Consider the following 6000-nt stretch of genomic DNA (forward strand, 5'->3'; position numbering starts at 1 on the left):
CTTGTTGAAGCAAGAAATTTGCTTAAAGCATGTTTTTTCTTAAATATTCATTCCTTCATTTTCCCTACTGCTTATCATCACTGGAGTTGCGGGTTTTTAGATATACAGTGAGGAGCAGAAGTATTTGTACCCACTTCGAAAATAGGTAACGGTCTGAAATTTCAATCATAGATGCATTTCCACTCATTGAGACATAACCGAAAAAATCCAGAAATCCCATTGTATGATTTTTAAAAATAATTTATTTAAAATTCATTGGGGTTCATAAGTATTTGTACCCCTGAGAATCAGCAATAATTATGACACTCAGAGTCTACCTTAAAAAAAAGGCCACCTTTACCCCATTAGTAACCACTAGGGTTGTTCCGATCATGTTTTTTTTCTCCCGATCCGATCGTTTTATTTTGAGTATCTGCCGATCCCGATATTTCCCGATCCGATTGTTTTTTTTTGCTCCAAATTCAATTCCAATCATTCCCGATAATTTTTCCCGACCATATACATTTTGGCAATGCATTAAGAAAAAAATGAATAAAACTCGGACGAATATATACATTCAACATACAGTACATAAATACTGTATTTGTTTATTATGACAATAAATCCTCAAGATGGCATTTACATTATTAACATTCTTTCTGTGAGAGGGATCCACGGACAGAAAGACTTGTGACTTTTTTATTGTGACTAAATATTGCCATCTAGTGTATTTGTTGAGCTTTCAGTAAATGATACTGTAGCCATGCCCAAATGCATGATGGGAAGTGGAACCATGACTGTGCGTAGTGCTACGAATTGATATATCTCCTCTGCGTTGGGAAATAACATAAGGTGTTAAGAAAAAGATCAATTGCTACCTTGCTTCCCCACAATACTTCCCATGATATTTCTAATCGTAGGGAGAGGGATTGTAAGGCTCTAGCCAATTACAAAAAGGCTCCAAAGGCTGCCAAAATTCACTCTACTCATTTTACGCTGCCTTTTATCTCTCTATAGACCCTACCCACCGACGTCACAAAACCACGTGCTCGCTGTATGGTTCCGCCCACTTGTCCGTCATTTTGTCTCTGTATTAGCATTGGTTTCAATTGATCGAGGAATTTAAAATGCATTTCATGGAAGACCCGGTGCTTTCTGATGCCGTAAACTCACTGGATGTGTTGCATAAAAGGCGTTATGTGGAAAAGCTTGGTTCTATACAGTCACCAGATCCATATTTGATGCCCAAATCGATGTTTTTCGACCCACTGTCTTCGCCCTGTCTGCCTGACATCTGCTACGCTGATATTTACAATTATCTTGTCCACACAAAATCAGCCTATTCTCACGAAAATTTGAAAAACTTCAAGAGCTTGGAGGCTTATAAATACTTCGTTGCTGGTTGGGTGAAACAGGTCCTCGTCCACGAAAATTCGGCAGGAATCTATCTTGTGCTTGGAAAGGTGAGTTACGAAATTTTCAATTCAAAATCTTTTGTTATTGCTAAAAACCACTGTCAAGTCTAATGTATTTCATGTCGTTTGTCAATGGAGTTAAGGCTTTTAATGTTTATATGGTTTAGCGATAGCACTCTCACTACATACATACGTGTATGTTGTCGGCGATTAGCCTAGCAATGATCTTAATTGTGGTTATTTGTCAGCCCAAAACCCTCTAAGTATATCTTAAATGCATCTTGCCGGATATAAAATGACTACTACATAGTCTTTGGTGATTTTTTTGGTGCCCAGTTTTCACGTCGAATTGCAGCCGTCCATTTCGCTCTCCTCTTTGGATCCCTCGGAATACGGTAAAACTTCAAGTCTCTCCTTCCATCTTCTCTGTTAGTGCAACCAACAGCCACACACGCCTTCACCATTTTGATTATTAATGTTAAGGAGCAGAAAAACACGCCGTAAATAGGAGGAATGTACGTAGCCGTAACAGGTTAACACTATGTTTTGACGGACATTTGGGCGGTACCATTCAGGAGAGCGGAGTTGTGACGTCACGTGGGTAGGGTCTATATAGGTAAAACGTCGCCATTACATATTGAACGCGACAATGCGTGAGTGGGTCGTGCAGCGCATGCATTAATTGCGTTAAATATTTTAACGTGATACTTTTTTTTTTTAATTAATTACAACCGTTATCGGGATAAATTTGATAACCCTACCTTAAGCCTAAACTAAAGACTCTGGATGAGTGTAACATATTATGTCTGTAACGTTAAATACAATTAGAAAACGATTTAGTTTAAAATATATATATATATATTAAAAGATTCCGATACTTTGAAAATGACGTGATCGGACCCGATCAATCTAGAATCCACCCACCCACCACCCGTTTGAGCTCAATATTGTCACCTGTGCACCCCACAGTCAGTCATAATTCAACTGCTTCCATGGGCAAGACCAGAGAGCTTTCTAAAGACACCAGAGGAAAAAAATGTTGAGCTCCACAAATCTGGAAAAGGCTATGGGACAATTGTAAAGTAGCTTGGTGAGAATAAATCAACAGTTGCAGCATTTGTTAGAAAATGGAAAAGGCTAAACATCTAATCTACCTCGGACTGGGACTCCATGTAAAAGCTCTCCTCATGGGGCATCACTCATGATGAGAAAAGTGAGGACTCAGCCTAGAACTACAGGGCAGGAGCTGGTTAATGACCTGAAGAGAGCTGGATGCACAGTTTCAAAGACTACTGTCAGTAAAACACTAGTGCAATGGTTTAAAACCATGCATTGCTCAGAAAGTTACCCTGTTGAAGCCAGTACAAGTGAAGTTTGCCAGGGACCATCTGAATGATGCAGAAGGGTCATGGGAGAAAGTCATGTAGTCAGATGAGACCAAAGTAGACCTTTTTGGTGCAAACTTTACTTGTCGTATGTAAAGGAGAAAGAAGGATGAGTACAATCCTAAGAACACCATCCCCACTGTGAAGTATCAATCAATCAAATGTATTTATATAGCCCTTTACAAAACCCAAAAGGTCCCCAAAGTGCTTTACAACAAAAACAAACATGGCTCATAGTAAATAAAAGGCAGGAAAGTATTATACAATGACATTAAGAAAAGAAAAAAAGAAACAACACATCACGATAAAAGTCAGACAGCAAATAAAACAATAAAACAGATAAAATCCAAAAACATTAAAAACCCTTAAGAAATAAGACCAGGCTAACTAATCTGGGGGAAAGGCGAGTCTAAAAAGGTGTGTCTTTAAACGAGATTTAAAAAGGCCCAAATTCGTAGTGGTGCCGATTTCAGGGGGAAGACTATTCCATAACCTGGGTGCCACAACCGCAAAAGATCGGTCTCCCCACTGTTTGAGTTTGGACCTCGGTACGTGCAAATGAAGTTGGCCGGTAGAGCGAAGAGTCCTGCCAGAATTACGGATGGTTAAAATTTCCGATAAGTAAGAAGGAGCCTGGCCATTAATAGAATTAAAAACAAACAGTAAAAGTTTAAAGTCAATTCTAAAATGGATTGGAAGCCAGTGGAGCGATGATAGCACGGGGCTAATATGTTCACGTCTAGGTGTATCTGTTAAAAATCGAGCAGCAGAATTTTGAACAAGTTGGAGAAGAGAAATTGAGGACTTGGGGAGACCAACATAAAGCGCGTTGCAGTAATCCAGCCTTGAGCAAGTATGGGGGTGGAAACCTCATGCAAATGTAACTAATTGTGTTAAACATATACATAATATTATATTGGAATACAATCAAATTGTGACAATATCAGCAAATACTGTATCATTGTCCAAAGAATCAATATCGTATCGTCACGAAATTGGGTATTTTCAACCTATTAGCTGCTATTGGCAGCAATAGACGTCCAATCCAATTTTATTGAGGGCTGTGGCGACGACTAAACGATCATTGGCGTCCAAAAAATCAATATCGTATCGGCATAAAATCAGAGGTGGGTAGTAACGCGTTACATGTACTCTGTTACATTTACTTTTTTGAGAAAATGTACTTCTAAGAGTAGTTTTACTAAGCCATACAATTACTTTTAGTTGAGTAGATTTGTGAAGAAAAAATGCTACTCTTACTCTGCTACTTTGGGCAACACAAGAGTCATTACATTTTTCGTCTTTACATATTACATTTATTATAATTTTTTTTTGCCGGCGATGCTAAGAGTAGCTCTACTAATTTCACCAATGAGACGTCGCAACAATAATCACATGACTCCATTATACCAATCTGGCGCAAGCTTGCTGTTCTATGATCATGCCAGACTGTTCATTCACATGGCATCTTTAAAGCACCGTAAAAAATGAAGTATTTAACTTAGGGCTGCCCTTAACATGACTCGAAAGCGTGGATTTTAACTTCTCTTGTAGTTTTTATTTGGCACCGATTGACCACAGAAAACTGGAGATATGATCCTTTTAATTTCATAATTGGAACTATGGAGGAACTATTTTCTCCACTAAAGGGCACTCATGCTCTTTGGAAAAATAATGCTTCATTTCTGGCATTTTTATTTCTCACGCCGAAATCAATGATTTTTTTTTTTTTTTTTTTCTTTGGCTTAGTGTGGTTATGTAATTGGTTATTGTACAGTATCATTATAACAACAGTTCATATAGATAACTTTGTGCTGTGAAAAAATGTATTAAAAGAAACTAACGAAAATAAGCAGTTACTCACAATGTTACTCATTACTTGAGTACCGTAATTTTCAGACTATAAGATGCTATTTTTTTCATTCATTTTGAATCCTGCGGTTTATAGTCCAGTGTGGTTTATTTGTTGATTTATTTGGGTAAATAGGTAACATTTTATTTGACAACGACATCATAAGCCTGTTATACGACCGTCATAATTATGACATGACACTATCGTGAGCATTACTTAATGGTTATGACAGATGTCATTAAGTGTCATCCGGCAAATTATGTCACTAACTCCATTTATGTCCATCTTGGATCGTTTACATCTAACTAGCAATTAATGAAACAACTGGAACAGTAACTGAAGAAATAATTACCACTGAATGGTAAATGGTGGTAAATGGTGTTATACTTATATAGTGCTTTTCCTGAACATTAATTTTGATTGTTCTTTACATCTGTAGCGCTGCAATGCATGCTAGGAGGCATGTTGGATGACAACAGTGTTGACAGCAGGTGGTAGCAGAGGTTGACTGTCTCCGCCAAGGGAGGAGTGATGACCAAATGAAGCTTATTGAAGCAATGAAGCTTTGTAGCCAGTTGGTTCAAAGCTTCATGGTGCTTCATTTGGACAATGGCAGTCGTATGATGCCGCTGTCAAATAAAGTGTTACCGGTTAATATCTCTTGTTGTAAATATCCCATAATACATTGAGGACATCTTCGGCTTATAGTCCAGTGCGATTTATCTAAAAACAAATGCTGCTTTCATGTCAAATTTCTTCTTCCTCCCTTAGACGGGGGCGGACGTGTTTCCTCCATGCTCCTGCTTTGCCATCTTTGTCAGTCTAGTCTGTCTGCTTTTGTTGTATTTCCTCTGTGGATCAACAGTGCTGGTCTCTCATATGAAACGAAACCAAAATGGATCTGATAAAATGGTCTCTCAGCGCAACTGACAAGATTTTATCAACAAGACATGGTTCACCAGGAGAGCCGTCTTGCCCACACTGGACTTTGCCACTGGATATGTGAGAGATTCATGGGATCACTGGAAGCCAGCGTGTCTTACGGTCCTATCTGTGGAAGATATCGAGAATATTTGGCTGTTTGGCATGACAGTTGTGGGGTTCCTTCTGCTTATGAGGGGCCTTGCTCTACTGGAAAGTTTCCACGACGGCAGCTTTCAAGGAAATCAAGAAACTGACCACGGATCAAACGGTGCGATTCAAGGCATTGGAAGACCGCATCGAGGCTCGGATCGAGAACTGGCTACGTGGACTCACGGTTCAGTACGAGGAAGGATGGAGAAAAGAGGATGCTACCTTGCGTCAGGTGACAGAACTGTCGGGGCAGGTGACTGAACTGTCGAGGCAGACCGCGACTATGGGCAATGAC

The sequence above is a fragment of the Corythoichthys intestinalis genome, chromosome 15 (assembly GCF_030265065.1).
Source record: "Corythoichthys intestinalis isolate RoL2023-P3 chromosome 15, ASM3026506v1, whole genome shotgun sequence".
NCBI lineage: Eukaryota > Metazoa > Chordata > Actinopteri > Syngnathiformes > Syngnathidae > Corythoichthys > Corythoichthys intestinalis.